The 25,377-nt window shown below is 47.9% G+C and overlaps 1 pseudogene; it reads left to right on the forward strand.

The window, feature by feature from the left end:
- The window catches only part of LOC112163716, a 42,721-nt pseudogene extending 24,680 nt beyond the window's left edge, over positions 1–18,041 (forward strand).
- Positions 18,042–25,377: the final 7,336 nt, after the last annotated feature.

Below are 25,377 nucleotides of genomic sequence, written 5' to 3' on the forward strand. Positions count from 1 at the left end.
TCGAGATCGCGGCACCGAGATGCTGCCGCCCGCCATCTTGTGACGAATGCCTTCAACGATTCGTCCTCTCCCTACCGGACTCCAAACAACTGGCTCGTATTGTGATGACCGGCAGACAACAAGATGAATCGAGAGAGGAAAGCATGAGATAATGCCTGGAATGAGCCGATGGACCCTGGCGGACACTCGAAAAACCAACTCATTGCCTCACTATCCAGCGTTTCGCTGAACAAGTGGCACAGGGTGGCGTCATCAAATCCCTTGTTGTTGGTGACCTTCTTGAACGTGTCCATGTGGACGAAGGGATCGGTCTTACCGCTATAATGTGACATTTTTGGGGTCTTTGCAAACGCTGGTCTGACGGCTTGCAAAATTGTAGCGGTGAATGGTCCTGGCCTGGACGCGAAGAGTGGGTTTGGGACTGGCGCCGGGGTGCCCGCCTCCGCCAGGATTAGCCTCTCTTCTAACTGTTGTATCCTTTCCAAAATTTGGGCGGTTGTGCTGCCAGCGGGGCCTGCTCGGGCGCTCCGCGGAACTGACCCCCGCCCGGGAATGGGTAGATTGCCCTTAGTGCTTGCTCTAGTCCTCGAGGGGTGGGTGCGCAGCGATGACTCCGCCTCCTGCTCCAACAGTTGGGGGACAGGGGGTGGTCCCGTTCCTGCCAGCTCAGGTGGGTTTAGCGGTACCTGCATTTGCACAATGGGTCCCATACCAGCGGTAGGCCGGCTGTGTCTGGTGCTGTGTGACTGGTCACTTCGTGCTGGGTTGGCGTTTGCGTCCAGCGCCCGCTTTAGCTCGTCGAAACGTGTCATCAGTGTGGCCACCTGGTGTTGGGCTTCCGCCTTCTCCTTGCGTTCCTGCTCGCGTTCCCTGTTTGCTTTGTGGAGGTCCGCGAGCGCCAGCTCATACAAGGCGGTGAGGTCCTGACCTGGGGGACGGCTGCTGCTTGGATTTGTTTCACCGCCTGGGTTGACCGGGGTGTTGAATAGTGCGCGGTTGATGTTTACCGCTGGGTGGGCGGGTTGGGGAACGGCGGACTGGTCTGCCTGCTCCTCGACATTTCCCCCGCTATCGTTAGTCATGGTAATTGTGATGGGATGACTTTTTGTTCAAGGTTTCCCACAGACGGCGCCAATGTTAATGTCTAAAAGTCTAGCGGTAGCAGGACTTTAGCTAACGTTGATCCGATGGGCGGATCGATACTTGTGTTGTTGTGGTTCCCGTTACCTGTCAAGTGAAATACAAAGGGGCGTCAGAGGGAGACCGCGCTGGGCGGTCTTCAGCTCTCCGATGCCTAAGTTAGTCGATGTATTTATGTTGACAAAGTAACCGTAAGCAAGTATTAAATGCATAATAAATGAGGAGAGAGGAGAGGACCTTTTATAGGTGAGGAAGAGGATGATCTTCTCCTTGTTTTCGATGTGGGACTGATGTGCTTCAGTTCCCAGTTTCAGTAGCTTCTGATGCTAACTTGACACGGCGCGTGGCGGCGCGTCTGCGGTGCTTTGGGGTTGCTCCGGGGCTCAGGCGGTAACTTGGCTAGCTGTCTTTACGCCAGTCACTTATATGGTGGGCGTTGGTACCCCTGGCGGTACAATGAGCGTGGCTCATTATAGCTAATTATGCTTGCAAATGCACATGTACGTACAGAAGGTGTTCGGTATTCCAAGGGTGGGTCGTTGTGACGTCATCCTTGTCCATTAAGTAGAAGGTGCCTGGGCTAACGACCTCTACAATTTTGTATGGACCTTCCCAAGTTGGGCGGAGTTTTGTTGGCGGTGGTATGACTTCTTTCATTACCCAGTCCCCCAGTTGGAGGTTGCGGGCTTTGACCCTGGCGTTGTAGAAATGTGATACCCGCCACTTATTCTGGAGATTGCGCAGATGGGCTGCGTCTCGCTTTTCCTCTAGTAGATCCCTGTCGAGGTTAACATCATCACTATTGGTCTCGGGGCAGTAGCCTTCGACCCTAGCGGTTGGTTGGGTTACCTTGATAGGCAGGACAGCCTCAGTTCCGAACATCATACAAAAGGGGGTTTCACCTGTGGCTGAGGTTGGGGTTGTTCTGATGGCCTATAGAACCTTTGCCTCATCGAGCCGCTTCTGCAACAGTTTCTTGATTATCTTGTTTGCCGCCTCGACCTGGCCGTTGGTTTGGGGATGGGCGACCGATGCAAAATGCATCTTGGTGCCCAGATTGGCGGTGAAAAAGATGAGTTCCTTATTGTTGAACTGTGTGCCGTTGTCTGTGATGATTGCGTGCGGGACACCATAGCGGCAGTAGATGTTCTTCCAGAGGAAGTGGATTACCTTGGCGGTAGTTATTACCGTCGGTGGCTCTGCCTCTATCCATTTGCTGCTGTAGTCAATGGCGATAATGATGTATTTGAATTGACCTTTGGCGGTTTGGAACTTTCCCATCAAATCCAAGCCCCACATTGAGTGAATCCAGGGGCTGACGATAACCGACAGAGGTTCCGCTGGAGCGTGTGGAAGATCAGCAAATTGTTGGCATTTGTGACAGGATCTTGATATCCGCCGGGCGTCATCACCAAGCGTAGGCCAAAAGTAGCCTTGTCGCATTGTGCGATTAGCCAAGGATCTGGCGCCTGAGTGATTTCCGCATTCCCCGCCATGTATTATTGCCAGCATGACCTGTCCCTCTTCTGGGGTGAGTGAATCCCTGGCGGTAAAGTTTGCCGCTCTGCATGTTGTAACGGGTTGCTCTCCGCTGGAGCTGTCGCGCCTTGATTTTGTCTTCCGGCAATGTCCCATTGCGCTTGTATTGGATAATCTCGTCCATCCAACTAGGATTGGCCTCAATGCTAAAGATCTCCGCCAGGGTTTTGGTGATACTTGGCCTGTCTAGAGACTCTACCCTTGTGTCTGCTGGGCTCTGGTGTGGTTGGGCGGTTGCCAGTCTTGCCAGTGAGTCAGCCCTGGCGTTCTTTTCCCTGGGGATTTGTGTGATGGTGTGGAACTTGAATTTCTTGAGCAGCGTTTTGGTGTACCCTAAGTATGCCGCTAACTGCTGATCCTTGGCCTGGAAGCTGTCGTTGACCTGGTTAAGGACCAACTGAGAGTCGCTGAAGATGTTGACACTGTCGGCTCCTGAATCAATGGCGAGGAGTAGGCCGGCAATGAGTGCCTCATATTCCGCCATGTTGTTAGAAGCTTTGAAGTTGAATTTCAACGCATACTCGACGCTAAGCCCCCTAGTCCTGTCAAGATAATTCCGGCTCCGCTGGCCTTGGCGGAAGTGGAACCAACGACGTGTAGGTTCCAGTCTGATTGCTGGGGTGCCGGCTTCACGGCCGTAGCAATTTCCGTTCCTAGCGGTATATCGATCTTGGTTTCGGGCTGACGCTCGGTGAGCTCATCAATGAAGTCTGCCACCGCTTGACCCTTCATGGCGGTACGTGGTTTGTAATCAATGTCAAACTCGCTGAGCTCAATGGCCCACTTGCTGAGGCGGCCCAAATGTTCAGGGTTCTGCATAACTTGTCTCAGCGGTTGATTGGTTAGCACATGTATTGTATGGGCTTGGAAGTACTGGCGGAGGCGTCTGGCGGCAACGATGAGTGCGAGAGCAAGCTGCTCCAATGGAGGATATCGTGCTTCTGCTCCATTCATGCCCCTTCCGGCATAGAAAACTGGGAGCTCGTCCTGGCCCTCCCGCCGGACAATGGCGCAGCTGACCGCTGACTGAGATACCGCTAGGTAGATGTACAATGTTTCTCCTTGGACAGGAATGGAGAGGAGCGGAACTGCCGCCAGGTATTCTTTCAGGCCTTGGAACGCCGCCTGGCACTCTGGGTTCCAGTCGATGACCTTCTTATGGGTTGTTTTGAGGACTTTGAAAAATGGGGCACACCTGTCGGTCAGTCTGGAGATGAATCGAGACAGGGCGGTTAGCTTGCCCTGGAGGCACTGGACGTGCACCTTCCATTCTGGGTCCTTCAGGTTGAGGATGGCCTGTACCTTGTCAGGGTTGGCCTCGATGCCCCGTTCACTGACAATATATCCCAGAAATTTGCTGGCGGTGACGCCAAAGAAACATTTCTCCGGGTTGAGGCGCATGCCGTAGGCCAAGAGAATGGTTATTATGATTTTCAGATTTGCCACATGTCCGCTGGCCTTTATACTTTTGACCAACATGTCGTCTACGTAGACCTCGATTATCTTGCCCAGATGTTCGGCGAACATGGCGTTCATCAGCCGCTGATAAGTTGCCCCCGCGTTCTTCAAACCGAAAGGCATCACATTGTAGCAATACAGGCCTTTGTCGGTGGTGAAGGTGGTGCATTCTTGGTCGTCGGGATGCATCTTGATCTGGTTATAACCGGAAAAAGCATCCATCATGCTGAGAAGCTCGTGTCCAGCGGTTGCGTCGACAAGTGGATCGATGCGAGGTAACGGGAAGCTATCTTTAGGGCATGCCTTGTCAAGGTTTTTGAAGTCGTCGCACATCCTCCACTTACCGCTAGCCTTTTTGACCATAACCAGGTTGGAAATCCACTGGGGATAGATGACCTGGCGAATGAACCCAATGCCCTGGAGCTTGGCAACCTCCTCTCTGATAGCGCGGTACTTTTCTTCATCGAAGGCTCTGCGTTTCTGTTTGATAGGGTAGAAGGATGGTTTGATGCTCAACTTGTGTGAGATGATTTCAGGGAGATACCTGGCATATCTGCATATGACCAGGCAAAGACCGTAGCGTTGTCATGTAGGAACTGGGTGAGCTCCGCCGCCAGCTCTGGGTCCAATTGAACCCCTATGCGGACCGTCCGCTCAGGGTGCTCGTCCGAGATGCTGACAACCCTCAGTGATGTTTCTGGGTTGACCGGCTCCTTCCTTACGTACTTTTTTTCATCCTCCCTGAGGTCCTCAAAAATGTTTGGTGGCGGTGCCCGACTGCCTACTGCTAGGATCTCGTGGCGGCGGGCCGATTGTGCAATGGTAGTAGAATAACACTCGCGTGCCAATTGTTGACTTCCCTTGACACATCCTGTGCCGTTGGGTATGGGGAATTTCATGAGCAGCATGTACCCGGAGATGATGCACTTGAGTTTGTTGAGCGCTGGCCGACTGATGATGGCGTTGTATGAACTCGAACAATCGACAATTATGAACTCCGTATGTATCTCAGCCATACATGGACTAGTGCCCATAACGAGCCGCATATAGTCAGAACCCAGCGGTTGTGTGACGTCGCCGGAGAAGTTGAGCAGTGGTTCATGGTCTTGGAGCAATTTTCTATTCCTCTTAAGGTTGTTGTAACAACCGCCGAATATAACGTTGACAGCGGAGCCGCTATCAACCAGGATTCTTCCCATTGACATTTTGCCCAGAATAGCGTCAATCAAGAAAGGATCGTCGTGGGGCAGATGTACTCTGCGTTCCTCCTCCTCAGAGAAGGTAATGGGTTCCCAACCAGACCTTGGGAGTTTGGCGGATCTTTCGTAGCGGATGTTGCAGACTTCCTTTGGGTGATTAGCTCGAGCATAACGCTTTCTAGCTCTGTGAGACATGCTGGTGATTGGAGCACCTCCGTCGATTGTGTTGATGCGGCCCATGGGCTCAATATCGGCAATCACAGGTGGCGGCTGGAGTACCTTGAACTGCTCAAGCTTGCCGTCCAGGTACAAGGTCTCGATGGCCGTTTTGAGGGCGTTGCAGCTGTTGGTATTATGACCGCTGTCCTCGTGGTATTTGCACCACCTGCCGGTGTTCCTTGGCTTTCCTGTTTTTGGGTATTTTCCCTGGGGCGGCGGTGGGATCTGATCCTTGCACTGATTGTATATTTCTTCATGTGAAGCCGTGAGGACTGTAAATACCGCATACCGCTGGGAAGACTCCACATGTTTGTTGCGGCTGTCCCCATGGGATGGGTGGTTTCCCTTGTAGTGCTGATCCTTTTGCCACTTGTTTTGGTACTGACCCTGCTGCCACTCCCTCTTCTTGTCAGTTGGCGGTGTGGAGGTTTTATTAGCGGTCCCTTACTGACTGGAGGAGGGTTGTGTCGACTTTGCCAATGCCGCAGATGGCGGTGGGGCCTCCCTATATGTGATGAATTCTGCTTGGGCATGAATGACCGCCTCACTCATGAGGTGGTCGTATACCGCATTTGGATGATTGTAGTTGAGGTGATAGAGAAATGGCCCTTTGAGGAGTCTCTGCTTAAAAGCTGCCGAAGCCATTGTTTTATCGAGATCACGGCACTGAGATGCTGCCACTCGCCATCTTGTGACGAATGCCTTCAGTGTCTCCTCCGCACCCTACTTGACGTTGAACAGTTGGCTTATGTTGTGGTGCCCGGCGGACAGTAGGATGAACCGAGAAAGGAAAGCATGCGATAATGCCTAAAATGAGTCAATGGATCCCGGCGGGCACTCGAAGAACCAATTCATTGCCTCATTGTCCAGCGTTTCACTGAACAAGTGGCACAGGGTGGCGTCATCGAATCCCTTGTTGTTGGTGACCTTCTTGAAGGTGTCCATATGGACGAAGGGATCAGTCTTACCGCTGTAATGTGACATTTTAGGGGTCTTTGCATACGCCGGTCTGACGGCTAGCAAAATTGCAGCGGTAAATGGTCATGGCCTGGCCGCGAAAAGCGGGTTTGAAGCTGGTGCCGGGGTGCCCGATTCCGCCCAGATTAACCTTTGTTCCAACTGCTGCATCCTCTCCAGTATTTGAGCGGTTGCGTCGCCGGCGGGGTCTAAGCGGGTACTCCGCTGAACTGATCCTCGCCCGGGAGCGGGCGGGTATCCCTCTGTTCTCGCCCTAGGTCTCAAGCGGTGGGTGCGCAGTGATGACTCCGCCTCCTGTTCCAACATTGGCTGGGGTGCAGGGGGTGGTCCCATTGCCGCTAGCTCTGGTGGGTGTAGCAGGACTTGCATGTGTACGACCGGTGCTGGCATCAATGCTCCCGTGCCGGGTCGGCTATGCCTGGTGCTTCATGACTGTTCACTTCGTGCTGGGTTGGCGGTTGCCTCCAGCGCTTTCTTTAGCTCGTCGAAGCGGGACACCAACGTGGCCACCTGCCTCTGGGCTTCGGCCTTTTCCTTGCACTCTTGTTCACGCTCTCTGTTTGCCTTGTGAAGATCCGCCAGTGCTAGGTCGTACAAGGAGGCGAGGTCTTGGCCTGGCGGGCGGCTGCTACCTGGGTTTGTCTCAGCGCCGGGGTTGACCGGGGTGGTGAATAACGCGCCGTTGACGCCTACCGCTGGGTTGGTGGGTTGGGGAATGGCGGATTGATCTGCCTGCTCTTCAGCGTTTCCCCCGCTGTCATTAGTCATGGTGATTGTGGCGGGATGACCTTTTGTTCAAGGGTTCCCACAGACGGCGCCAATGTTAATGCTCAAGTCCGACGGTAGCCGATTCCTTGCTTAACGCGGGTCCGGTGGGCGGACCGCTACTGCTAGGGTTAGGTGATTCCTGTTACTACAACATGATAGACAAGGCGTCAGAGGGAGACCGCGTTGGGCGGTCTTCACTTCTCCGATGCCTAAGTCAGTCACTGTATATGCGCAGCATAACAATAAATGAGTAGTAATTGCGTAATTAATGAGGAGAGAGGAGAGAACCTTTTATAGGCGAGGAAGGGGTTGATCTTCTTCTTGTTTCCGATGTGGGACTGATGTGCTTCGATTCCCAGCGTCAGGGGCTTCTGATGCTATCTTGTCGCGGAGCGTGGCGGCGCGTCAGCGGTGATCTGGGGCCGGTCCGGGGCTCGAGCGGTAGCCCGCCTGGCCGTGACTTTGCAGGTCATCCCCTTGGTGAGATTCGGTACCTCCGACGGTACAATGAGCGTGGCTCATTATAGCTAATTATGCTCGTTCTAGCACATGTAGGTACAGTTTATGTTGATGCGGTGTCGGGAGCCACTATCTACAAAGGTTATGGGGTTGGATGCTCTATATTGATACCTGCCAGCACAGATATAGGTCAGGAGGAAACTGGGGTCGCCGATCTATAACCCTCCGATGCCTAAGTCAGTATCTGCTTTTGAGATAGAGACAGGGAAAAATATAGTGTAATAGTGAACTTACTTGATTGGGAATGATTTCCCCCTTTTATAGGTGATATTGTGCGGAGTGCTGACTCATTCTTCGATGTGGGAATGTTTTCCTTATGCATATCAAAGACTATTTGACTGGTGCATGGCGCATGTTTTTTAGGTTTTGGAGGACTTGTCGTTGCTTTTGGTGACTATTGAGTTGTACACTCCTGCTATTTGTATCTTTCTGCCAGTGTGGCATCAACAAGTCCCCCCAAGTCCTCGGTTAAGAGTCCTCTTGGGTGGGAACTTTATTTATTTTCTGGAAAACATCAGGAGTGTATGGAGAGATGGTCACCAGGAGTCTTTTTTCGTGGGGCCTACCGCCCTACTCCCGGTTGCCCAGTCCCTTAAGTCCCCGGGTAAGAGGAGTCGATGATCGGGTCTCGGCGAGTGCATATTGCTGGTACTATGGAGTATACTTGGTGTTTATATTATGTGTCCATTGTTTTGTCCTCGTATGTTGTCAGTGGTGTATTACGTGACAGAGAACAGTGCGAGACACGTGTTCCGCTGGGGTTTGCTAGTCGTGCGAAAGGAGGTGTCTCTTCCCTTTTTGTAACCTTGCATGATTTGTGTAACCGAGGTGACGGCTTGCATGCAAAGGTGTACAAAGGGTTACCTTTTGGACACGTGGCCGGATCCTAGTGGTCATGTCCCTTCGCTGGTGAACGGCTGCGATGGTTCGTTGGGATCGTCTTTCTATAAAAGGGTTGGTGTGTATGAGAAGTCTCCATCACATATATCCTCTCCTTGCCTTTTTGTTTTAAGAGCTCTTGCGATTGTTGATATTTCTGAAGTGTTCAGATCTATTCTGTGTTCTCGTGTTGCTTTGGTGATCTGGTTTTTTACTCTCTACCTGAGATATATGATTTGGCGGGGTTTTGTTTTTGAGGTACGTATGGCTGTACTTTCTTAGATCATGTTCATTGTCGTGTTCTGTATTTTTGTTCTTGCTTGTGCTTGTTGCTTGATGCATGTTTGGATCGGGCTCCAATGGTAGGTAGTGTGCTTGTTATGTCATTGAAGTGTGGTGTATTGGAGTTGTAACAGATGCCTGGGGGGGGTCGCTATTTCTGGGTTTTTGCCTTTTCTTTTGCATGTTTCTATTTGCAGAATGTGGGTTTATAAGTCTGTGGGTTTATGGTGTTATTCTTTGAAATATCACCTTTTGCCGGGTTATTATTTGTGATGACTGTGGTGTAGTGTTATCATGTCAGAGCCTGGTCCTTGTTTTGGCAAAGAATCGATACTTATCTCTAGTGACGAGGTGAGTTCAGAATTGAGTGGTTCTACTGGTAGTTCTACTGATTCTCTGGATTTGGTTCGCTTTCAGTTGTCTAGTTCTTCTAGCAAAGCTTTCAAGGCTATCGATATCTAGAATCTGTTGTGGGAGTTGCAGATGGCTGGCCGAGAAGAGGGTGAGACTGGACCTCCCGCTGTTAGGGCTGATGCAGGTAGGCCCTCTAATGTGGCAGCGAGTACTGGTGGCGCGGGTCACCCTCCCGGTCGTTCCATGACCAAAACTAAACTTGAAGAGTTTAGAGTTAACTGGGGTGTATGCCCTAATGTTGAGTTTAGGCCGTTGCACGAGGGGGAGTTGGCAAGCGACTCCCCCTGCCGGTTGGACTGCCATGCATGAGTATCAATTCCATTACGGGTTGTCGTTTCCGTTGAAGGAGGCGTTGCAGTATTTGTTGGCCTTCTTGAATGTGGCGGTGGGGCAGATCTCGCCAAACACTATGAGGCAAATCATGGAGACGTTAGTTCTATGGAGGATATGAGGCCAAAAATTTCCTACTTATGATGAGTTCAACTCGTGCTATCGTTTGGAGTATTCGCAAGAGACTGGGAGCTCCTGGTGTATCTAATTGAAGCCTATAGGGAGGTTTCTGAGACGATCTGCCTACATCCATCTATAAGCACTGGCGGGACAGGGTTTTCCTTGTTGGTGGTCGGTGGTAGAATCCCGACATGTTTCATCAGGTCCTGAATGCGTTTCAACCGATAGGTGAATGTTTGGTCTTTGCGTTTCTTTGTGTTTTTAAGATTCTTCTTTGTTTAACGCTTGATGTGGCTGTATATTGAAAGGATAGTATCATCTGACCGAGTTGAATATGAAGATGATCTGGCGGGTGCTGAAGTCATTCGGGGGAAATTTCGAACATATCGGTTGTGTAGGCTAGCTGTGTCCGCACAGTGGAAGTTGGCCATTTGTCCTCGTAAGTGTTGTGCTGAGTTCGTGTGATATACTTTTCTTTTTTCTTTTTCTTTTTTTGTATTGATGCTCTTGTGCCTGCAGAAACGACACCGTCAGAGAATATTGGGAGGAAGAACCCGAGCCTCTTTGATAACATGACATGTCCGATGCTGACGTCATCGAGGGGTTGTGGTAGCAGGGTTGTTTGTCTCTGGAGGCTGATGTTGACTTAGAGAAGATCGAGCTGATCCTTACGAAGAAGGTGATTGATCTTCAGCTGTGTGATTATTCCTCATATCCGAAGAATGTGGCTGCTCATCTTAGGATAAGTCCCCAGCTTCGCCCGGTGGAGGAAACTGAGGAAGTTAAAGGTACCAATGGGGAGGCTGCTGAAGTTGAAGGTAGTGATCCCACTAGGTTAGAAGCTGGTGCCAGTACCGAGGATGTTATTGAGATTGGCGGTAGGGAGAGTATGGACCTTTCCGACATGCCATCTTTGCTAAACAGTTCCTTCGTGTTGAAGGAGCTAAACCGAGGTGTCGAGGTCAGAGAGGGCTCTGTTGTACCAGAGACGCCGTCGGATGAGCGTCCGGGCACCGTGTCTGTGCGATTGGAGAATGAACTTGAGTTGGGGGGCTCCCATGCTAGAGGCGATGGGTCTGATGTATGAAGAGATGGTCCTCATTGGTGATGGTGAGAGAGATGAGGACCTACTTGAGCGGAAGAGGGCGCACAGCTCCGGGAGTCAGTCTAGTGAGCGTTCTGGAGAGCCCAAGAGAATGAGGGTCAGTGGTTCTCCCTCGCGGGAGTGCCGAGCCCACCCAACTTAGGGTGAAGCTCATACCGCTGTAGTGTAAGCATTTGGGTAGGTTGCTGATGTTGACCTAATCATGCATGAGATGGTTCATGACCTCCGACATGCCTCCCGCGACAGCCAACTTGTCAATATCGGGGACGTGATAGCAGACAAGCATAATGCTATGAGAGTATGATGCGTGTCACACCCCGATTTTTAAACACAAATAAAATCAATATATAACCCCATAATTATATATGCATGATGGTTCAGCCATCAATACAGAATACCTGGAAAACGTTTTCCTTTTAAACCAAGTACAAATGATGCCCTGAACCCACTATATCGTCACAGACAACCATCTCGAAGTATTTCTTCATGTTCTCGATCCATTGATCTGCCAACATGTGATCTGTTCCTCTCTTGAAAAAGACTGCTTCCAGCCTCGAAATCTCCTTTGCCAACTTCGACAAAAGAGTGGCATCCACAACATCCACAGCAGGTGGAACAGGTAGCTCAAAATTAGATGCCTTGATATCATTCTCGAATATCTCCTCAACAGGAGGAATCCTGCCACTACCTCGGGCTCTACCCCAGCCTCTAGGTCTACCACGACCCCTAGCTCTGCCTCCTTGCGAATCCATCACCTAAGGAGCATAGCAACATGTGTTAATACCTGTATAACTCTCAAACACAAGTATAAGTCAATGCTATGACTCAATCAACCTTAACACCACATGCGAGGATACAATTCCATCCTCGAGTTAAAACTAAAGGTCATTTTCCTCAAAAGTCTTTAACTCATAGAAGCTATCCAAAGCTCCTACACTTACATCACTGAGCTGACACCCTCTGACGTCTCAACACTCTAACCCTCACTACATACTCAATGACTATATCAATATCGAAGAGCATCTGACGGGGATCCGTTGCAGATGGGCCATCACTCGAGGAGTACTGATTGTCACCAAATATGTACCTTACGCTCTGATACCAAAGTGTCACACCCCGATTTTTAAACACAAATGAAAATCGATATATAACCCCATAATTATATATGCGTGATGGTTCAGCCATCAATACAGAATACCTGAAAAACTTTTTCCTTTTAAACCAAGTACAAATGATGCCCTGAACCCACTATGTCAATACAAACTCACTCCGTAGAGTCAACTATTACACAAGTTTACGAGTTAAATTATCACAACAAAATAATAAGTAAATGCTCCTCAGAGCTACTAGAACAGAAGTCTTTTCAACGGTAAAGTCACAAAATTGGCTTCCTACCGTATAGCTGTAAGCACGCAATTTCAGCTTCAGCCACGATTATCCTAACCTGCAGGATTAACCCCTATACCATTGAATAATGCACTGGGTTGCCACACAACAAACTCGGTAAGCTTATGAAAGCTCGTATGAGTAAACTCAAAACCACAAAGCAGACACACATTCTTAAGTCACCTCAACCTAACAAGATAAGCACATAACTCACAACTACAACCATTTGTTGCATAACCTTCCATAACATGCTTATGTAGGTCAACTCGTGACTAAAACCACATGCTCAGATTCTCAACCTAGCATCCAATTACACAAATTACAGTCAAACAAAACCTCCTCAAGTAATGTTTGGAAATCCATTGACGCACAACGGTGAGTCACAAAGATCACACTCATTTCCTTCTCACCGGAAGCCTTTGTCATCAACATGACATCAAAGGTGAAAACAATGAATCACCTTCCTATCCTCACACAGAGCACAATCGTCACCACTATGGCCCTTAAGATAAATCAAACCATCCATCAATAAAATGAAGAAGAAACAAGGCAATCACAATCCAGAATAAGCAAAACAAGTCATAGAAACCCTTGCGCACAGTTTTAGTTCAGGAAGACAAGAAATTCAAGTCATAGTAATCATCATAACCCCACACTCTGACATCCATAGGTAGCTCCGACCATCACAGCAGTCCTCTCGATCGTTGTTAACTTAATAACAATTCAACTCCACTACAGAGCAGTCATCACACCGATCATCACACAGATTTCGCCGGTCATCACACAGATAGCCATCGTCCTACTGATCATCATACAGATTCGCCGATCATCACACAGATAGCGATCATCCAACTGATCATCACACAGAATTTGCCGGTCATCACACAGATAGCGATCATTACACAGATTTCACCCGTCATCACACAGATTTCATCGATTCATTACACAGATTTTCCTACACAAGCTTTACATGACAATCATCACAAAGATTCAACACACTGATGTCATCGATTCATCACACAGATATTCCTACACAAGCTTTACATGACAATCATCACAAAGATTCATCACACTGATGTCATCGATTCATCACATAGATATTCCTATACAAGCTTTACCATATCTTAAATCTCAATTAAGATGGTCATAATACACCCATGGTATCTTAACACATGATATTCTACAATCACAACTCAATACACAATTTTACCATTCTCGAGCAATAATGAACTCATTTCACATATTGTTCACATCACAACGAAGCCACCAATACATATATATATATATATACACACACACGTAATCATCCACTCAGGAATGCCACTAATACCAACTATAGTCATGGTTAAACTAATAACTCCAAGACAATATGGTAACTATGCTCATAACAAATATCGTGAGATTTACTCACCTCTGAATCCTGCTACGTCTTCACATGCTAACCAAGACAAGCAAAAATCACCGCAATCAGTTCAACACAAGCCTGTCAAGTACCAAAACACATACAGTCTCGATTCAGTGCACGAATCACAAAGTGATTAAAGTCCGAACCACCGTTTTGAACTAAAACCACAAAAGTGATCACAATCGAGGTGAAACCACATCCGAGACCACCCAAAGTCACCAGAATACTTCTACGATCGATATGTCAAAACCACAAGTCCATCGGATAGTTGGATCCTCACGGATCGATAACCGAAATTATCGAAATCAGAAAAACCCTAACATGCTCATACGATCTCCAAAAATTACAAACAATATATCGAAATGCTCGTATCGACGAGTAGATCAAAATCAGGAACAGAAACAATCTCTGAGGTGGCCAGAAACTCCCAGAAAACACAACCACAGTGGTAGGGCCGCCAGCCCAAATTTGGAATTTGACAAAACTCGCAACACAAAAGTTCTTCATCTCAACTCTAATTACAACTTTGTGAAGTCTGAATCAAAGCCGTATGGCCAGAATTTACCTTGAAAGCTTTGAATTTCGATGAACCCGAGAATCCCAAATTCCAAAATTCGATCTCCACAAGTTGAATCATTGCAAGTCACCTTAGGAGAAAGCTTCTATGCCCTCTGGGCTTCAAAAGCCCTCAAGAATCACCAGCAAAGGTGGCCGGAATCTCCAGTTCCGACGAAGGCGAAATGTGGCAGCGTCTCTGCCACTTCTCAGCGTTGCTGCGTCGTACACAGGCCAACCCACACCGTAAAACTTCCCAGACTTGGAGATGGGACCGAGGCGAAGATAATGGATCAAACGGTTCGTTGATTGGTGGCCAGATGGTGAAGAATAAAGCCGGCGAAGGTGGTTGGGCAAAACGAGCTCGGGACTGAAGAGAGAGAAAAGTTTCCCTTTTTGGAAATTTTCCAATTTTCTGATATTTTTTAGGAAAAATCCCATATATACCAAAATGGGAACTTTTTCCGACAGCCATAACTTCTTCATACAAACTCTGATATCCGTATTTCACATATCCGTGAAGGAAGTTTTAGGAGAATCCTAACGTATAAAAAGTCAACCTTCGCACCCCCCCCCCCTAAAACCATAGTTTTTAGAATAACAATTCGTCCTAAATGCTTCCGCTCCATCCACGAGCCACGAACTCATCTAATAACCTCTAATTAAATTATGAAAAATCCTCAAAAAATAATAACGAATTTCTGGGGCACTACAATGCTGGTGAGTGGCTTTGTTGTTGTTTTGTTACTCTGGTTGTTTTTCATTTGTTGTTGTGCTCATAATTGGTAATTGTTATTTGCAGTTTGTGAGAATGGTGTATAGCACCAGGGATGCGCTGAAGAGCCACCTCCAAGTGCTTAGTGATAAGGCTGAGGGTGACTTGGCAACGAAAAGAGTGTTGCGGGAGAATTTGCAACGGGGGGTCGAGGGCTTAGAACAAAAGATTAAGGATGTTAAGGATGCTGCAAGCGATGCTCGGGCCTTCCGATTTTGGTTTGAAGGGATGGAGCAAAATATTTCTCATTTAGAAGCTGTTATTCGTGAGCAGGACCGGCAGTTGGAAGAAAACGATCTAGAGATTGGTCAGCTCCAGTCCTTGGATGACTTGCTTCGTGAGAAGGAGGATGAGGTGGACAGGGTGCATGCATTGTTGGATGAGTGGGTAGCTGTGGTCGAGGAGCTGCAGCCCCTATAGGGTAGTGTTAAGGAGTTGCAAGAGGTTGTCGATAGCATTCCTAACCAAATTGCTCGTGCTTAGTGGGCTGGGGCGAGCAATATGCAGAATTCCGACGATCGGTCTCCGCACTATAAGAAGAAATTTGCTAAGGTGTTTGACGTTAGGGCAAAGCAATGGTTCAAGGACGTCATTGATGGAAAGTGGATAAACATTGACCGTATGAAGAAGGATCTTCATGAAAGGCGAGGTAGGGAAAATGCTGAGAGGTTGGCTCGTGGTCAGCCAGAATTAGCACCGGAGCAGTTTGTGCCAGGAGAGCATTGGCCTCTTGGGCCCCTGCAGCTGCAGGTTGTGTCTAGCCTGCAGTCTCCTTTAGCGACTAGGGTTGGACTATCGTCTCCTCTCAGAAGGGGTCAAGCTTCTGGCGGGACAAGCTTTCAGACTTCTCCACCAAGGGCGCCTGGCTCCGAGGGGCCTGTTATCTGATCACCAGGGGAGAAAGCCGCCAGTGGTGGTAATGGTGGTTCGACCTAGCTGAGGGGTGATGCCTCAGGTAAGGGTGGTTTACCCTATCCGGCGGGGAGGTTGCAGTCTCTGGGGTCCTCGAGGTCTTCTTGAGGACAAGTGCCACGAGGTGGCAGGATACAATCGCCTCCCTCTCAGGGTACCGCTCCTAGAAGTCTGACTGTGTTGCTTGCTCGTGCTAGGGGTCAAGGTTCTAGCAGTTCCCGGGTAAGCGGGGAGATTTAAGAACCAACTTAGGGCTTCGTCGGACAGCGTCTCCTCAAAGGTGTGGCAAGCCATGGCGTCAGTGTAGTGGGTGCCGTTGAGTAGGGATCGGAAGATTTCTAAATGGTGGTATGGGTCATTCTTTCCCTTATATCGATCCATTTTGAATGTTTTGGATCCTGATAGACGTTTCTCTGCCTGGATCCGGGGAGTGAAAGGTCTTGGTTACTAGTCAAAGCCTGCCGATATTGGCAACTAGGAGGTCCGCTGTTCAGCCAACTCGAGTAGTGATTGCAGTCCTTGTATTGTCTCATGCATTTGCAAAGCAATCTGGTGTTTAAATAGGGTGTCGGGGTCTAGTTAGTGACCAAGGAAGTGTCGTCAATGACTGGTTAGGGCATCGGTGGTGGCGAGAGGTGTTGCATGTTGTCAGGGAACAAGGGCACATTCAAGTACACCAAGTGGAGTGCCTGCCTATCGGTGGCAACTATGGAGGACCCGGAGAGGGTGGTCGTGGCTCCTTCCATGTTGGGCAACCTCGAAGTGGCGGGTGCCGTTAGTGTGACAGCTGGGGTGCTAACGCCGAATAATGTGGGGAAAGGGGTTTTTAGTGTCATTCTTTTGAGGGCTGAGTTCTGATCAATTCACTGTTGTAAAGTGGCCTGCAACAATCGGTTCTCAGCTTCTAACTCAGTGAGTCGATTTTGAGTGACGAGATGCTATATGTGCTATTGGGCCAGTTACTCTCTTAAGTCGTTGACATCCTAGCACATGAGTTCGTAGGTTGAGGTTGGGTTCGAGATTAGTCTACCGGAGCTGTCGGTGATAGCGAAGCTTGTGTTTCATGGGGACAAGTCCAGAGTTCAAGTTGTTGTGTCCTGAGGGTTACTGTCATCAGCCATGTTGGTGAGCTTATGGTACAACCGGAAGAGCTCCTTCTAGCACCAATTGTTGATGTGGTGTTAGGAGCCGCTATCTATAGAGGTTATGGGTTGGATGATTTATATCGATACCTGCCAGCACAAAAATAGGTCAGAATCTGCTTTTGAGATAGAGAAGGGAAAGATATAATTTAATAGTGAACTTACTTGATTAGGAAGGATTTCCCTCTTTTATAGGTGATATTGGGCAGAGTGCTTACTTATTCTTCGTTGTGGGAATGCTTTTCTTATGCATGTCAAGGACTATTTGGGAATGTTCTCTTCTTTGCTTTGGCTATAAGACATGAAACCCGTTTGATGATATTGCAGCCCAATCAATCCTTTTCTTCTCGGGTTGAATGTGAACCTGTGGTGTGCATCTGAAGTTGAGGCTGTGTAGGCCGAAAATTTGGATTTCTATCCCTTTGATCAAGTTCTTGATACTATGCTTCACGAGCTTTGCCACAATGTTCATGGTGCTCACGATGGCAAATTCTACAAGCTATAGGATGAACTTAGGAAGGGACTTTGAGTTCACTACTCTTCATTAGCTTTAGTGTTTAGTGTTTACATTGGAGTGTTGGATTTATTTAAGTTTCATTGTTTAACAGGAATGTGAGGAGCTGATGGGTAAGGGTGTAACTGTCACATCAAAGGGGTTTGATCTTCTAGGGAGACGTTTGAGAAGTGTTACACGTCAACCCCCTCTTTCTTCTCTCACAAAACTGCACTTTCTGCTGCAAAAAAGAGAGCGGTTTTGGGATCTTTGATGCCATCTAGACCTAAGCGTCTTGGTGGTGATAGCTTTATGATGGCTGCACTTAGTCTGGTGCAAGCTGCTGCAATAGATGCTGAGAGAAGATTACAGGACAATATCTGGTGTGGTTCATCATTTGCTGGAGCTTCTAAGTATGGATAATGCAACTCCAGTACACCAGATGACTGTGAAAACATAGGCGCAAGTGCAGGAAGTTCAAGGCTTCACAATGGTGCAAAAGCACAATCCTCAGGTACATTACTACAAAAAAGAAGTCGCATATCTAATAAGAACACTTCTCAATCATCCAAAGTCCATTTAGGATCCAAGTTTGTAGATTTATCCAACGATTACTCAGTATTTGGGTCGATGATAAATTCTGACATGAGATCTCAAAAAAGAAGTCGTCAATCAGAAACCAGTTAGTAGTCTATCCAATGGTCATCTAGAATCTAGTTTTGTGGATTTATTGGGTATTTCAACCTCTAGGTCCCGACCTAATAATGATGGAACACATAATCTTGAAGAATCTGCCATATGGCAGTGTGGAACATGCACTTCGTGGAATCCGATAAGTGTATCTACTTCTACCGGACTCCTTATATTGCTACTATAGTGGACTTCTATTTATATGAAGTACATTTGCAAGGACTTTACTTCCTTTTGTATATACTTTTTGTGTAATGCATGATATTTTTGAAATTTTTCTTCCTTAAATGTTAACAATCTCTCATCTACTCTTTTAATGTTCCAAACTTTACAAATATAATTGTTGTGCATATGATGATGGGAATACTGCAACTATTACCTCCAGCATGCGAGCTTTGTAGCACATAGAAACCAAAAGATGTTTGTACAAGTTACAAAATCTGGTCATGTAAATTCTGCACTTTGGAAAACAGTGTGAAGTTGGAGAAATGCTTAGCATGCAGACATTGGAGATACTCACATGGTCCACCAATAGCAACCTAACCACCGAATCTGGGCACTTGGGAGGCACAACATCTATAAATGACTTGGCCTTCAACTTCTCGGTAATTTTGAAATAGACTACCATTCTTTTTGGCAGTGTCATTTAAGTTGTAAAAATCATATTATTTGCTATCTTATGATGGTAAGGTTCGTTGCATCAATTATGATGTTTGTCACATCTTAGCTAAGCAAAAGCAAATATTCTAAAAAATATATAATAATAAAATAAAATAAAAATCCTAGCTAAAAGGTAGAGGTAAGAAGGTGAGTTATTATGCATACATTGGCAGCTTAAAGTGTAGAGGTAAGAAGGTGAATTAGGGTGTATTTTATTGTAAATGGGGTTGGATACTCAAGGGGTGGTTCTTCATGTTGGAAGCAAACTATACTATATATATATGGTCAAATCTACAGGTCATCAGCTGTTAGAACTCATGGTGTACCACCGAATCACCTTTAAGTTCAAGCTTAATTCTGCTGAAGATGAACTAGTCTTAGTTTAGTTTCATCAAATGGATTAAAGTTTGAACTAATCCTAACCCTTGGGAAGAGGGGAAACAACAACTAGTAGAAAAATCAACAGCACCAAGGATTCAATTGGCAAAAGTTGCCTTCTGAAAATCAACAACAATGATTGATCATCTTAGCCTAGAATCAGCTGGTGCTGTTAGATATAAAATCCATTTGTGAAACTAACAGAGTTTACATAATTGTAAGAACGCAGTGAGCAGAAAATATCATAAGAAAAATGAACAGACCCAAAACCCTAAATATGGAACACAAAAATGCGGTCTATTTAACATTGTCCTTTTCTCAGAATACACCACATTTCCCAAACCGCACTTAAACCACATACTTGATGGAATGAGGACTATTTCCAATCTTGCAGGTTGGCAGTGGTATTGGGGAGTGTTGTCTCTGGGGTGGATCTTGGTTAGTGCAAAATCATAATGAACGAGGTTCCCACACTTATTCAGTTTATCTAACAAACATGGCAGAGTGGTAACTTCATGTGCTGTGTGGGTATGCATATACCTCCCAGGCACAAGTATCGGAAGCACAAGACTCGTATCGCCAATGCAGAAGTAAGGAAAGCTCCCAACTGAGGGTCCCGATACCCCTCGGAGAGATATCGGGAACCTCAAACGTCCCACACTGAAAGAAACGGAACCAAACTCCCACAAATCTGTTACATTGGGGACATCTCCAACAACCCAAAGAGGTAACTATTTACTATCGCTTTCCATTATCATTATCTTATAACAATACTGACTTAGGCATCAGAGCATTGAAGGCCGGCACACCCAGTCTTCCCTCTGACCTTTGTTTGTTTTATAGATAAGCGAGACTGATAGAGATAGTAGCAGACCAAGATATCCCGTGATTTAGCTGGATCAGACCCTTCTTGAGACAGCTGAAACATTTGGCGCTAGAAGGAGTCCCCTCGCTCCTTGCTAGCGGAACAACACATTGCTAATGGCTAGCAGCAATCCCGATACCAACGATGACAATCAGACCCACGAGGCAACGGCTCGAGTGGTCCAACGCATGCTTGAGTTCGCTCGCCCAAATACCGAGCCGCTTTCAATCATGACAACAGATGCAACTACCACACTTCAGATAGCAATGCGTGACCTCATGGAGACAAGCGCACAATCTGAAACCGAGCCTGTGGCGGCCGCGACGGCTCGCCGAGAGGTTGAAAATATGACAAACTAGAATCGCATCCTCTGAGAGGCACTCCAACGGCGAGTAGAGAACAATGAGGCACTGGACAGGGGCCATCAGCAGGATACCCCGATGCCAACCATTGGCAGTGTCCCGACACCTGGAGCCGTCCTCACCACGGATCCAAGCACTAGCCTCATTGGCACATTTGTATCGCCAACATCAGAAGCTTCTGGAAGCCCCGCATGCCTCATTCCAGGTAGCGCTAGCACAGGACCACAAGTGATCTATTTGAACTCCCCTCTTTTCCCTTATCAACTCGGCCCAACGCCGCCACCTCAGCCAACACTCGATATAGCAGGAACGTCCGGCACAAACACAATAGCAACTGCAACTATACCTCCACCCGATCCCAACACCCAAGTGCTACTCCAAATGAGTGAGACCATCACTGCCTTGTAGGTGCGAATAGAGAGTGCAAAAACCAAGACCGGTTGGCAACCAATCACGGCAGGATTTCAGGGAAAGATGGGACCATTCACTCCCCGGATACAGGCCGAGAAACGCCCACAGGAGGCAAAACCCTTCAAGATTGAGAAATACAATAGAACCCGAGACCTATACCATCATTTGGAAGTCTTCCAATCCTTCCTGCATGGAACCCGATACACAGACGCAATGGCATGTCACGCGTTCGAGAAAACCCTGACGGACGAGGCCTTGCGCTGGTTCCTTAACCTCCCCGCTAACTCTATCAATAGCTTCTAGGAGCTCGGGGACAAATTCCTCCTTCGGTTCATTCTGTGCGGCAGTGGCCATCGCACAACGCCTGACCTGTTCAGGCTCAAGCAATGACCAAATGAGTGATTGCGAGACTTTGTTCGCCAATGGGAAAAGCAAGCCACACAATGCCGCTCCCTTGACCCGGTCCTAGCGACATTAGCATTCAAACAAGCCATCCAGCCGGGATATTTCCTATTGCAAATCAACATGACCCTCCCGCGACATATGATGATCTACTCGACGCCGTCACCGCCTTCACGCAGGTCGAGTATGACACATTTGGTCGCGATACCAACACCAATACACACCCAGTCAATGCACCTCTATTCAACAACCTTGTCGGGCACACTGACAACAGGAACAAAGACACCAACAAGGAAAAGCCTATCCAACAAAATGACAGGAACCCATGGGAGCGCCCAAGTTATAACGATAAACTGTACAAACAGTACGGGAAGAGCCCCGAGAAGTCAAAGCACAACTCATCGGGAAGTCGGTATCACAATACTCCATATAGCAGTACCCGATACAGGGAAAACCAGAGATACGAGGCACCCCGATACGAGATTTACACCATACTTATCGCTTCATATGAGGAAATTTGTAATAGTCACAAAGATATCATCTCACGCCCACCGCAACGTAAACCTGGTCAGGCCAAACCGTGAGACAATGGCAAATATTATACATACAATAAGGAAGCCAGCCACCCCACCAACATTTGTTGGGCACTGAAAAATTTTATTGAGCACCTCATTCAAAGTGGCTAGCTTTCACCATATCGTACTCCCACAACGGGAGCCAACTCCATTGAAGTCGACGGACAGATTCTAACGATACATGGAGGCGCCCCAAGAGCACCCGAAACCCTTCACGCACATAAGCGACAGTACCCTCGGGGGCAGGAAGTGTTGGGACTCAGTCACGGCTGCCACTCCGCAGGTGGAATGGGACTCAATTTCTTTTCATCGCAGCGAGGACACAATACGGAAACATCATAACGACCCCTTCCTAATGACTGCGGTCATCAACCACTATTAATGCCACCGAGTCCTGGTCGATAGCGGCACGGCGGTCAGTGTCATGTTCGGCAGTTGTTACGAAGGTTTGAACCTAGACAAGAAGAAACTCACCGAGGATCACGAGCCCCTAATTAGCTTTGCAGGAGAAATCACACAGCCCTTGGGATCCTACAATTTGGGGATAACATTGGGTGGAGGCAACACTATCGCCACCATGACGGCGCACTTTATCGTTGTCGATTGTCCCTCTTCCTACAACATCATCCTAGGGCGAGACGCTATCTGGGGACTTCAACTTTGTCAGGGCACATGTTAATGATGAAGATACCTACCCCGGGGGGCATCCGAGGCTATCAGGAGCTAGCGAGGCAATGCAACTCCCTTGCTGTCGCAAGGGGACATGGCAGGAGAGAGGTACTCCTAATCACAAATTTTCCCTCTCCATTCGACAAACCTGACGAACCAAGGGAAGACCCTAGATGCTTGCGATACATGCAGTAAAAAGAAGTAAGACAAACGGAAACTCAAGCACCCGAGACCAGATGATTTGGAGGACTTGATATCGGTCTCAATATTCGATACACAACCAGAAAGAAAAGTTAAGATCGGCTCCAAGACGGACCCACTCTTCCAGCAGAGTTAATCGCCTTCCTCAAGACCAGACAAGAAGTGTTCGCATGGTCATACATCGACTTGCCAGAGATATCACCTGAATTGCTGACCCACAAACTCACCATCTCACCAAATGTTCCCCCAATCAGACAGAAAAGAAGAGCCTTCAAGGAAGAAAAATACAAAGCCATCCAAACCGAAGTTAAGAAACTCCAGGATATCGGGTTCGTCAAGGAAGTCTCCTACCCGACATGGCTATCCAATGTTGTCATGGTCAAGAAACCCAATGGCAAATGGCACATGTGTGTCGACTACACCAATCTAAACAAGGCTTGCCCAAAAGACAGTTTTCCCCTACCCAGAATTGATTAACTGGTTGACTCTACTGCCGGCCACAAGCTCCTCAGCTCCATGGACGCCTTCTCAAGTTACAACTAGATCGCTATGGAACCTTCCAATCAAGAACACACCTCCTTCATTACCGATAAGGGTTTATATTGCTACAAGGTAATGCCATTCGGCCTGAAGAATGCCGGGACCACATACCAGTGCTTAGTCAACGCCATGTTCGCAGATCATATCGGGAAGATAATGGAAGTATGTGTGGACAATATGCTTGTCAAGAGCATCACCATCGAAGACCACATCAAAAATTTGGGAATCATCTTTGACATCTTACTCCAATACTGTATGCGACTCAACCTGGAGAAGTGCGTGTTTGGAGTACTTGGTGGAAAATTCCTGGGCTTTGTAGTCAGCGAGAGAGGCATTGAAGCAAATCATGAGAAAGTTCATGCCATCCTCGACATGGCACCGCAAAAACTAGGAAAGAGGTACAATCCTCCACGGGAAAGGTTGTCGCCCTCGCCAGGTTCATATCGCACTTAACCGACAAAAGCCCTCCCTTCTTCAAGCTCCTCAACACCCACCATACCGAGAATATCAATTGGAGACCCGAGCACGACAAGGCTTTCCAAGGACTCCGAGATTACCTGGCATCCGTGCCCACTCTTTCCCAACCCATCCCTGGGGAAGTCCTATATATCTATCTAGCCGTGTCAGTCACAACAATCAACGCTACCCTGGTCAGACGTGAGAACAGTAATGAGCTTCCAGTCTATTATATTCGCAAAGGGTTTAACGATGCCGAGTCCAGATATTCTGATATCGAAAAGTTCTCCCTCGCACTCCTCACAACTGCCCGGCGACTACGACAATACTTCTAGGCACACACCGTACATGTCTTAACCAATCAGCCGTTGAAGCAGGTCCTCCAAAAACCAGAATCCTCAGGCAGGTTGGTAAAGTGGTCTTCGAGCTCGGAGAGTTCGACATTCACTATATACCACGTACTACCATCAAAGGACAGGTTGCAGCAGATTTCATCGCAGAATTCATACCTCGAGAGGACGACAAGCCCCAAATGAGACCGTATCGGGACCAAGCACCACTCCGACATGGACTCTCCACGTCGACGGATCCTCCAACAATAAACTCAGTGGAGCCGGAGTGGTATTGACTGACCCAGAGGGGCACACATACGAGTGCGAGCTACAATTCAAGTTCAAAGCCTCAAACAATGCAACTGAGTACAAAGCACTCATAGCTGGCGTACAGTTAGCAAAAAAATTATAAGTCACGAGCCTAGAGATCTTTAGCGATTCACAACTTGTAGTAAACTAGGTCAGTGGCTATTTCCAGGCCAAGGAACCACATTTATCTCATTACCAATCACTCACCAAAGCTCTACTCCAGCAATGCCTCTTCAGCCATACCATCACTCTGATCCCCGGAGCACATAACATCAAGGCAGACGTTATCGTCCGGTTGGCGACATCGCCACCAAACTCCGATATCAGAAACCTCAACCTGGAAGACCTGGAAAAGCCAAACATCGACAGGCCATTCTCGGAGATATTCCATACAGAGAGCCAACGCCTACCCTCGTGGATGGACCCATTCATTGATTATCTCTCCAAGGGTATTGAACCAGCGGACAGGACCATCGCCACCAGACTTTGCAGAAGGGCAACACTATACACAGCCTGAGAAGGTAAGCTATACAAGAAGAGACAATCATTCCCCCTACTGAAATGCATCTCCCTCGAGGAGGGATAGCGAGTTCTGCTATCACTATATAGTGGGGTCTGTGGCAACCATGCAGGGGCAATGAACCTGGCATTGAAGCCACTGCGCATAGGATACTACTGGCCCACAATCGAGCAAGACGCAAAGCGTATCGCTAGTGCCTGCCTCAAGTGCCATCAATTCGCTAACTCCCCTCTTACACCATCAGTACCTCTCTCAGTCATCATCGCTCCTTGGGCATAATGCCAGTGAGGGCTTGATTTCATTAGCAAATTCCCAACAGCACCAAGACAGTTCAAATTTGCCATTGTCACCGTGGACTACAACACCAAATGGGTCGAGGCCGAGGTTCT

This window comes from Rosa chinensis, chromosome 5, assembly GCF_002994745.2.
Source record: "Rosa chinensis cultivar Old Blush chromosome 5, RchiOBHm-V2, whole genome shotgun sequence".
Lineage (NCBI taxonomy): Eukaryota > Viridiplantae > Streptophyta > Magnoliopsida > Rosales > Rosaceae > Rosa > Rosa chinensis.